Here is a 12,104-nt window from a genome sequence, read left to right on the forward strand (position 1 = left end):
TTAAATCCAAAGTGAGTCTGCTAGCAGAATTCCTTCTTGCTCAGCAGAGGTCAGTCTTTTGTTTTATTTAGGCTTTCAACAGATTAATGAGGCTTAACCACGTTATTGAGGGTATTCTGCTTCATTCAAAGTCTCTTTAAAGTCTGATTTAAAAGTTACTCATCCAAAAATATTCTCATGGAATCATTCAGAATAATGTTTGATTAAATATCTGGGCACTGTGGCCCAATGAAGTTGACACATAAAACTATGCATCACACATCTACCCCTTGTCAACTTGGCATCCATACACATCTCCTTAAACTATACTTAATCTCCAAATAAAGACAATAACAAGTTTATAATTACACCTAACATGATACAACCATTTTGTATACAACTGAAAATGCACTAACACTTTCCCCATAAGAGGATACAAAATTCCTGTGTGATATTTACCCTTTTCCTTCACACCCTATAACTTAAATACTATGATGTAAAGTTTACAATACTAAATGACATGATATAAAGTCAATATATTTTATGTTACATGTTAAAGGAATAAAAGAGGAAAACAAAGATATTTGAGACATATACACACAGATACAAACATATTTATAACAAAATAAGGAAGTAGCTGGTATTTAGAACTACCTTCTTTCACTACCCAATCCATATTCCCATTCCCCTCAGTAAACACCTCAGTTGGTCATGGATCTTAACGTGGTGGGATGACCTCAACCTTCATTCCTAAAGGATCTGTCTGGATTACGATGTCGTATTTTTCCATTGACTTTAATCACAGTATCTTCTGTATTCCAGACATACTCTTCCTTATCTGCACTGTACAGTATCAATCCAAGTTTTCCTTGGTAATCAGGATTAACCATTTCAGCCGGCACACTAATTCTCTTCTTTGCCTGTTGATTTAGGAATGAGGAATCCAAAGTGGCTGCTTGGGAGTCTTAACTTCCAGTTTAATGTAATCATTGTGTTTTCCTGATGGGAGCATTCTTCCTTTGAAAGTAAGATCTCTAGGCCAGCAGAACATAAAGTTGTGGGGGACAGGTAGCAAAAACTTTGTCATTGGGTCACTAGAGGTATTAGTGAGTGATACTCCTCCCATTTCCGTCCCTTGATTCCTGGACCCATGAATTCTTGCTGTGGGAGAAACAGAGCCATATATTGGATGCTGATGCCAGAACATATATGATTTCCTGGAGAACCTTGCCACAGCTCTGAAAGGAACTCTCACCTAGCTGTCACTGTAACTAAGTCTTTAAAAGGCTGTTGCAGTACTGCGTAGCAGAGAAGAAAAAGAAATAAAAGGAATCCAAATTGGAAAGGAAGAAGTAAAATTGTTGCTGTTTGCAGATGACATGATACTATACACAGAAAATCCTAAAGACACCAACAGAAAACTACTAGAGCTCATCAATGAATTTGGTAAAGTTGTAGGATACAAAATTAGTATACAGAAATCTGTTGCATTTCTATACACTAACAATGAACTGTCAGAAAGAAAAATTAAGGAAACAGTCCTATTTATCATCACATAAAAAAGAATAAAATTCCTAAGAATAAACCTACCTAAGGTGGTAAACGACCTACACTTGGAAAACTATAAGACACTGATGAAAGAAATTAAAAATGACACAAACAGATGGAAAAATATATGGTGTGTTTGCATTGGAAGAATTAATATTGTTAAAATTATCATACCACCCAAGGCAATCTACAGATTCAATGTAATCCTTATCAAAATACCAATGGCATTTTTCACAGTACAAATAATTTTAAAATTTGATTGACAAAAGACCCTGAATAGCCAAAACAATCTTGAGAACGAACAGAGCTGGAGTAGTCATGCTCCATGACTTCAGACTATACTACAAAACTACAGTAATTAAAACAGTATATTACTGGCACAAAAACAGACACATAGATCAGTGGAATGGAATAGAGAGCCCAGAAATGAATCCACACATGTCTGGTCAATTAATCTATGACAAAGGAGGTAAAAATATACAATGGAGGAAAGACAGTCTCTTCAATAAGTAGTGCTAGGAAAACTGGACAGCTACATGTAAAAAAATGAAATTACAACATTCTCTAACACCATATACAAAAATAAACTCAAAATGGATTAAAGACCTAAATGTAAGACTGCATACTATAAAACTCCTAGAGGAAAACATAGGCAGAACACACTTTGACATAAATTGCAGCAATGTTGTTTTGGATCTGCTTCCTAAAGCAAAGAAAATAAAAGCAAAAATAAATAAATGGGACCTAATTAAACTTGAAAGCTTTTGTACAGCAAAGGAAACCATTGACAAAATGAAAAGGCAACCTAATGAATGAGAGAAGATATTTGCAAGTGGTATGACTGATAAGGGGTTAATACCCAACATATATAAACAGCTCATGTAACTCAACATCAAAATAATAAACAACCTGATTAAAAAATGGGCAGAAGAACTGAATAGACATTTTTCCAAAGATGAACTGCACATGGCCAACAGGCACATGAAAAGATGCTCAACATCGCTAAACATCAGGGAAATGCAAGTCAAAACTACAATGAGATATCACCTCACATCTGTCAGAATGGCTATCATGAAAGAGAATACAAATAACAAAAATTGGTGAGGATGAGGAGAAAAGGGAATACTGATGGTGGGAACGTAAATTGGTGCAGCCACTGTGGAAAACAGTATGGAGGTTTCTCAAAAAACTAAAAATCGAACTACCATATGACCCAGCAGTTCCATTCCTGGGCATATATCCAGAAACACCAAAAACACTAATTTGAAAAGACACATGCACACCAATGTTCAAAGCAGCGTTATTTACAAGTGCCAAGACATGGAAGCAGCCTAAGTGTCCATCAACAGATGAATGGATAAGGAAGACGTGATATGTATATACATATACACATAACAATGGGATACTACTCAGCCTTAAAAAAGAATGAAATTTTGCCATTTACAGCAACATGGATGGACTTGGAGGGCATTATGCTTAGTGAAACAAATCAGACAGAGAAGGACAAATACTGTATGATATCACTTATATGTGGAATCTAAAAAATAGAACAAACTAATGACTCACAGATATAGGGAACAGACTAGTTGTTACCAGCAGGGAGAGTGTAGTAGAGAGGGGGAAAAGTAGAGGTGGGGGAAAAATAGAGGTGGGGGAAAAATAGAGGTTGGGGAAAAAAAAGGGTTGTTAGGGGATTATATGAGATCATGTGTGTGAGACTATTGAAAATTGTAAAGCACTATAGAATTTAAAGAATCTTTCATTCAATTAAAAAGAAAGACCATTCCTCTATTCTGTCAAACCAGCTGATGAAGGATGGTGGGGAAAATGGTAAGTCTAGTGAATTCCATGAGGCTAGGCCCATTGCTGCATTTCATTTGCTATGAAGTGAGTTCTTAGAAGAATTGCTGTGTGGAATACCATGACAGTGGATAAGGCATTCTTTAAGTCCATGGATGGTAGTTTTGGCAAAAACATTACATGCAGGGAAGTTAAGTCCACATCCAGAGTGTCTGTTTTAGTAAGAACAAAATGCTGTCTCTTCCATAATGGAAGTGGCTTAATGTAATTAATCTGCCACCAGGTAGCTTGCTGATAACACCAGGGAATGGTGCCATACCAGGGACTTAGTGTTGATTTCTGCTGCTGGCTGATTGAGTACTCAGTAGTAGCTGTGGTCAGGCCTCCTTTGGAAAGCATAAATCCACGTTGCTGAGTCCATGCATAACGTCCATTTCTGCCACCATGGACAGTACATCCATGAGCCCATTGGTGATGATAGTGGTGGCTAAAGAGACTGATTGATATCTACAGAACAGACCATCCTATCCACTTTGACTATTAAAATATTCTTCTGCTAAGGTCACCTTTTGGTGAGTATTAACGTGGGACACAAATATGTTTAGGTTCTTTTTGCCCATTCATAGAGGTTTATCTTCAGACCTCTTTCTCAGATTTCCTTGTCATCAATTTTCCAGTCGGGTTCCATCCAAGTCCCTGACTATCCAGCCAAATCATTGGCCACAGCTCATGAACTGGTATATAAGCACACATCTTGCCATTTCTCCTTCCAAGCCAAATGAATGACCAGGAACACTGCCTGCCGGGAGGATTTCCCTTCACCACTGTCCCTCAGGGATGCCCTAGAGAAAGGGTGTAGTGCTGCAGCTGTCCACTTTTCAGTGGTGCCTGCATATCGGAGAGAGTAATCTGTAAACCAGGTCCCAATTTTCGTTTTCTCTGTCAGTTGATTGTAGCGAACTCCCAGTGAGGAAGTATGTGCAGCCTGGTGACACAAGGTAGTACAGCAGGAGTAGGGACCATGGCATTTGGGCCACTTCATGTAATTTACTTGTGCCTCCGGGGCCTGCTTGGGCTTGACCTCATGTATACTACTTCCATTTGATGATGGAGTGCTGCTGTGCACGCCCTCCTTCATGGCTTGGCGAGTCAGATAATACCTAGTACGTGATAGACAGCTCAGGTCACACGGTAACTTCTTGGCCCATGGTTAAGTGTTCAGGCTCAACTGAACCCTAGTAGCAGGCCAAGAGCTGTTTCTTAAAAGGAGAGTGGTTATCCCAGAGGATGGCAGGGCTTTGCTCCAAAATCTGTTATGAGATTCACCTGTTAGAGGCCTGCCACAGGCTCCAACCAATATCCTTATCTGCCAGTGACACTTCAGTCACCATTGGATTTGCTGGATCATATGGTCCAAGTGGCAGAGCAGCTTGCATAGCAGTATGGATCTGTTGTAGAGCCTTCTGTTGTTCTGGACCCTGTTCAAAACTAGCAACTTATGAGTCACTTAGTAAGTGGGCCAGAGTAGCACACCCAGATGAGGAACGTATTGCCTCCAAAATCCAGAGACGTACTAGGCATTGTATCTCTCTCTCTTGTTATAAGAAGGGTCGGATGAAACAACTTACCCTTCACCTTAGAAGGGTTATCTCAACATGCACTATACCATTGGCCCCTAGAAATTTCACTGAGCTAGAAGGACCTTGAATTTTTATCACATTTATTTCTCACTCTCTGACATGCAAATTTCTTACCAATAAGTCTAGCGTAGTTGCTACTTCTTACTCACTAGGTCCAATCAGCATAATGTCATCAATGTAATGATGAGTGTGAGACTTGTGGAAAGGAAAGACAATCAAGATCTCTTTGAACAAAGTTATGACATAGGGCTGAAAAGTTGATATACCCCTGAGGTAGGGCAGTGAAGGTAAATCGCTGGCCTTTCCAGCTGAAAGCAAACTGCTTCTGGTGGTCTTTATTAGCAGAAATTGAGAAAAAAGCATTTGCCGTTTTATTAGCTGCCTAAGAGGCACCAAGTGATGTGCTAATTTCCCCAAGCGATGAAACCACTCCTGGTACAATGACTGAAACTGGAGTTACCATCTTGTTAGGCTTACAGTTATCTACTGTCGTTCTCCAAGATCCATCTCTCATCTGCACAGGGCACAAAGGTGAGTGAAATGGAGATGTGGTGAGAATCACCACCCCTGGATCTTTCAACTTTCTGATGGTGGCGCTAATCGTTACACCCCTCCAGGAGCATGGTATTGCTTTTAGTTTACTTTCTTTCCAGGTAGAGGCAGTTCTAGTGGCTTGCACTTGGCCTTTCCCACCAGGATAGCTCTCACTCTACAGGATGTAGGAATTTTTCCAGTTGCTAGGTATGTTTATTCTAATTGTGCATTCCAGAACTGGGCAAATAACCAGAGGATGGGTTTGGGGACCCACTGGGTCCACTGTGAGATGGACTTAAGGTAAAACTCCATTGATCACCTGCCCTTCATAAGCCCCTACCCTGACAAGTGGACCACAGTGATGTTTTGGGTCTCCTGGAATTAGTGTAGTTCAGAGACAGTGTCTAGTAGTCCCCAAAAGGTCTTATTATTTGCTTTTCCCCAGTGCACAGTCACTCTGGTAAAAGGCCATAGGTCCCTTTAGGAAAAGTTGGGAGAAAGATTAACAGTATACATTTTTGGAAGTGTACCAGGATCCTTCCTCAAAGGGAACCAGCCCTTGCTTCACTGAAGGGATCCGAGTCTGTAAACTGGCTCAAGTCCTGTTTGGATCTTAGGAAGCATAGAGCACCTAGCAGGGCTATGCTGTGGCCCAGGTATTAAACTTTTAATAGGGATATTATCAGAGGGAGTAGGGTGTTTTGAATTTCTGCTTCTAAATCCACCATTGCTTACCTTGACTGCTCAACAGTAAATAAAAAGAGTAATTTCAAGAGATGAAATGGTTATCCCCAGCTGACCCAACACCTGGGCATGGAGAGGAGAGAAGGCATTTTATTAGAATATGGTTAAGACAAGTCAAATAGAATTAAGAAATGAAGCCAAGCTCACCCAAGCATCCTCCTTCAGGTTAAAAAGATAGTATGATGGCAATAGGTATCTGCCTCTTGAATCCTTCTGTTCCAGTACAAACTGGTGCATTTACCTATTTTTTGTTCAGCTGTCATTCTCAGGTCATCATGTTCTGTTCTTCTTTGGATCCTCATCACTCCTTTTTTGGATTTCCTGTTCCTACTCCTTGTGTGCCATTAGTATTAGTTTCCTGTGGCAGCTGCGACAAATCACCATAGCCTTGGTAGCTTAAAACAAAAGAAATGTATTCTCTTGCAGTTCTGGAGGCCAGAGCCCTGAGTTAGTTTCACTGAACTGAAGTCAAGATGTTGACAGGACCATGTTCTCTGTAGAGGCTCCAGGGGAGAATCTGTTCCTTACTTTTCCAGCTTCTGGTGGCTGCCAGCCTTCCTTGGCTTGTGGACACATCAGTCCAATATTCAAATCTTCAAATCTCCCAGCTCAGTGGTCTTCTCCTCCATGTGTCTCTGCATTTCCTTTTCCTCTGTGTCAAATTACCATCTCCCTCCCTCTTATAAGGATACATATGATTGTATTTGGGGTTCACCTGGGCAATCCAGGATAAAGCATATCAAGATTGTTAATCACATCTGCAAAAATGTTTTTTCCCAAATAGGTAATATTTTTAGGTTCCAGGGGTTAGGAAGTGAATATTCTTTTGTGAGGAGGGGCATTTTTTCATCCTACCACAGGATGTCTTCTTCTTTCTTCATTCTCTCTCTCCCTCTCTCTGTCTGTTTCTCTTTTTGTTGGATACATCTTCTAATAGCTTCAGAGAGTGAATGCATGGGAAAAATTATTTGAGACCCTACAATTTTTATTCTACCCTCATATTTGATTGTGCCTTTGTATGTAGAATGTTAGAATAGAAAACATAGCTCAGGAAATACATTAGTATGCCAGCAGTCTCTTTTCTTATTGCTCTTCAATTCCATTTCAGAAGAGGTTGAGCATTTAAGGTATTAATTAATAAATCATCCTGAGTTTCCTGCAATAGTATGATTTTTTTTGAGAAACAAGTCCTTTAACTTGTGCTTGCATTCATTTAAAGCCTGTTGGAAATTTTTAATCAAAGTATTCAATGAATGAAGCACAAAAACTTGGTTTGAAATTGTTTAGTCAATTGCAAGGCAGTGGCCTTTATTCTGTAAAACCAAGTGAGCTATTGAACAAAGTAAATGATGAGAGCTCAAATGCTGTTTTAATTTTTTAAAACTATAATTTTGATTTGGATTGTCTTGATTTATAGGAAGACTCTTTTGATGGAGTTCCTAGTTAATTTGATAATTTATTTATTTTTTTACCAGAATGGGATATATTGAGAAGGATTTCAATTTTCTAGCATTTAAATTTCAGTCAGTTATGGAGAGAATTTAGATGATGAATTTTATTATGTAAAAATATTTGCCAAGTAAGGTGCTTTGAATGAAAATATTTGGTCTGAAATAATCATATGATGCAATAGGGAAAAATTAATATTACTCTGAAGTTACCAGGTACTTCAGCATCTGTAGGGAAAGTAGTTTTTCAATTAAAAATATGGCCTACAGGGCTTCCCCGGTGGCGAAGTGGTTGGGGGTCCGCCTGCCAATGCAGGGGATGCGGGTTCGTGCCCCGGTCCAGGAGGATCCTGCATGCCACGGAGTGTCCGGGCCCGTGGGCCACGGCCGCTGGGCCTGTGCGTCTGGAGCCTGTGCTCCGCAGCGGGAGAGGCCACAACAGTGAGAGGCCCGTGTACTGCAAAAAAAAAAAAAAAAAAATTTCCTACAGAGAAAAATCAACAAAAGGCGTCACCATTTTCCAATTTATTAACCCTTAAATGTAGAGTAATGAGGTCAATTTTATGAAAACAAAACTACATGACCATAACAAAAAAACCCACATTCTTTATAGGAATACAAATGACACACTATTAGAGACAGAGAAGGCTAAGGAAATGGCTAATGTAAATGAATATGTACCAAAAATAATCATTCTGCTTATTATTTAATTTTCAGAAAATTGATATGAAGAAGTTAATTTGCTTTCAATTTAAAAAACACGTTACTTTTCTTAGAAGCAATTTTATTTTTGAAGCTAGTTTTTGAATAGAACTGTCAATGAAATAAACCAATTTGTCAGTAAAGAAGTTTATAAAAATTATCTAATTTTAAAGTGTCCTTGATAGTATGATAGATTGATTATATGGTCACTTTACTCACATTATATGTGACCTATTTTTTTAATTTAGACGTTTGTAGAACCTTTTTATTTGTTTGTCTCCTGTGTTCAAAATTGTTGCAGTGATGTATGTTGGTGAGACTCTTGGGCCCCTTTCAACCTGGAAACTTATATCATTCACTTTGGAGCAATATTTTTTGCAGTAGTTCATTAAAGATTTCATTTCTTCAATTTTCATGTTTTCTCTCTTTCTGTATTTTGTATTCCTTGATCTTAGACATATGGGATGATTTTCTAATATTTTCTCTGTTTTCTTCTCTTTTCATTCTACTTCTGGAAGATTTCCTTAACTTTATCTTCCAACTATATCATTGAGTGTTTCATTTTCACTGTAATTAAAAAAAAAATTTCCAAAAGCTCTCTTCTTGGTACATGAAAAGATGCTCAACAATGATAGTCATAAAAGAAATGCAAGTCAAAACCACAATGAGATAATCACTTCATACCTGTCAGAATGGCTATCATCAAAAAGACTACAAATAACAAATGTTGGCAAGGGTGTGGAGAAAAGGGAACCTGTGTACACTGTTGGTGGAAATGTAAATTGGTGCAGCCATTATGGAAAACAGTATGGGGGTCCCTCAAAAAACTAAAAATGGAACTACCATATGATCCAGCAATTCCACTACTGGGTATATATCTGAAGAAAATGAAAACACTAATTTGAAAAGATACATGCATATCAGTGTTCATAGTTCATCATTATTTACAATAGCCAAAATATGGAAATAATCTAAGTGTCCATCAATAGACAAATGGATAAAGAAAATGTGGTGTGTAGATATACAATGGAATATTACTCAGCCATAAAAAAATAACGAAATAATGCCATTTGCAGCAACATGGATGAAACTAGAGATTATCATACTAAGTGAAGTAAGTCAGAAAGAGAAAGACAAATAGCATATGATATCATTTATATGTGGAATCTAAAAAAAATAGATACAAATGAACTTATTTCTAAAATAGAAAGAGACTCACAGACCTAGAAAAAAAATTTATGGTTATCAAAGGGGAAAGAGAGGTGGAGGGGAGGGATAAATTGGGAGTTTGGGATTAAGATATACACACTTCTATATAGATAACCAACAAGGACCTACTGTGTAGCACAGGGAACTATACTTAGTATTTTGTAATAACCTATAAGGGAATCTGAAGAAGAATATATGTATAAGTGAATCGCTGTGCTGCATACCTGAAGTTAACATGATATTGTAAATCAACTATACTTCAATAAAAAAGATTTGGTGTATATGTACAAAGGAATATTACTAAGTCATAAAAAAGAATGAATGTTCTGCCATTAACAACAGCATGAGTGGACCTGGAGGATATTATGCTTAGTGAAATAAGTCAGACAAAAACAAATACTGTATGTTATCACTTATATATGGGATCTAAAAAAATAAATGAGTGTATGTAACAAAACAAAAACAGACTCAGATATGGAGAATAAACCAGTGGTTACCAGTGGGCAGAGGGAAGAGGGGAGGGGCAAGATAGGGCTAAGAGATTAAGAGGTACACACTACCATGTATAACTTAAATAAACTACAAGGATGTATTATAGAGCACAGAGAAATATAGCCATTATTTTGTAATAACTTTAAATGAAGTATAATCTATAAAAACATTGAATTACTATGTTGTATACCTGAAACTAATATTGTAAATGAACTGTACTTCAATAAAAAAATAGAAAAAAAGACAAAAGCTCTCTTTTTTGTTATTTAAATGTCTATTTTATTTTTATAGCATCTATCCTTTTACATGGATTCCCAAATATTATTCTCTCTGGGGATATTAATGTAATGATGGTTTTATTTATTCATTCATTTCTAAAGTTTTCTTCTCCCTTTATAGTGTTGATCTCTTCCAAAATGATTGTTTTGTGTGTGGCTCTTTTAGTCTCTGTTGATTGACAATTCATGGTTAAGAGCCTGGGATTTAAAAGCTTATTGGAAGATTTGAGTGTGTGAGGGAGGCTTTGAACATCACTGAAGGGCGATCAGGCTCTCTAGGTTTTACCTCAAGGGTGGGTTAGCTACTCAGGAGAAGTCTGTTCTGTTATCCTACTGGGTGGTAAAGGTCTGACTGTGTTTTGGGAGCCAAGCTATTCAGCTTGAAGTATTCACATGGTTACTTTACTGTGGTCTTCTTGGTACACATCAAATACAGACCCTCAACTCTAACTGGCATATACTTGTCCACACAGTCTTTCTTTACCCTGTCAGAGAAGAAACCTCCAAACTTCTGGGGCAGAGATCATTGTTCCAAAGAGTGGACTAGAAAGGTAAAGGAGAGGGAATCTAGTCTTAATAGAAATCGAACTGTTTCTGAAATAGCTTTTTGCAATTTCTTGATTGAATCACTTCTCCTTCACTCATAGTTCCAGAGTTACTAAGTATTGCTGGTTCCAGAATCTCTTAGGATTCTGTGATGGAATGGATTTGATTATCAGCTTTTCTGACTGCCAGTTTTGTATTCATCTTTCCTAGATCTCCTAAGTCATTTATACTGGTCCTGCTTTCCAGCTTTCAAAATTCTGTCACTGTTGTCTCCCCTGCTGCTCTCTTCATCTTTATGGATTAAACATTTTTTCCCTATATTTGGCAGGAGTGAGTAAAATTATATGCATGTGTTCGATCTCCCAGCATAACCTTTATATAGATGCTTTATGTCCTTCTTCAAGTCTATTTTTTGTAATGATTTCATCATGGTTTCCATTCCTTATTATTTTCTTTAGTCATTTCAAACATGCTGATTTTCTAATTTTTTCACATTGTAGAAATCCTCCAGTTGCTGAAGTGAGACCTTATCAAGGCGAAGCTATTTTCCAATGTGGTTTATAATTTTTTTTAAAAATTAATTAATTTTTATTTTATTTTTGGCTGCATTGTGTCTTCGTTGCTGCACGTGGGCTTTCTCTAGTTGCGGTAAGTGGGGGCTACTCTTCGTTGCCGTGCTGCGGGCTTCCCATTGCGGTGGCTTCTCTTGTTGCAGAGCACGGGCTCTAGAATGCAGGCTCAGTAGTTGTGGCGCACAGGCTTAGTTACTCTACGGCATGTGGGATCTTCCTGGACCAGGGCCCGAACCCATGTACCCTGCATTGGCAGGTGGATTCTTAACCACTGCGCCACCAGGGAAGCACGGTTTGTCATTTTTCAGACTGTGAGCCTTTCTCATCATCCAACACACCTCCTCCCCACCCGCATTCCTGTGGGAGTTGCCTGTCTTATTCATGGCAAAAATGTTGCTGTAGAATAATTTTGCATTTCCATCTGCATCTCACCTGCTCCAGACTAGTTTATGTTAATTTCTTAGCTTGAGGCTTCTTGTATTTCATAAATCATGTAAATTCGGATTCCTCATGTGTGTGTTTTAGAGGCTCTTACTTTCTCATGGTAGATTTTTCTTTTGATTATGTGCATCCAGAGAGCTTCCTTATGGTTTGACTCGGCTGGTGGTGCTT

At 38.1% G+C, this 12,104-nt stretch overlaps 1 pseudogene; it reads right to left on the reverse strand.

Annotated features, from left to right (window-relative positions):
* Positions 1-907: 907 nt before the first annotated feature.
* Positions 908-5,883, reverse strand: LOC116751113 (annotated as a pseudogene).
* Between the last annotated feature and the right edge of the window lie 6,221 nt (positions 5,884-12,104).

This window comes from Phocoena sinus, chromosome 3 (genome assembly GCF_008692025.1).
Source record: "Phocoena sinus isolate mPhoSin1 chromosome 3, mPhoSin1.pri, whole genome shotgun sequence".
NCBI lineage: Eukaryota > Metazoa > Chordata > Mammalia > Artiodactyla > Phocoenidae > Phocoena > Phocoena sinus.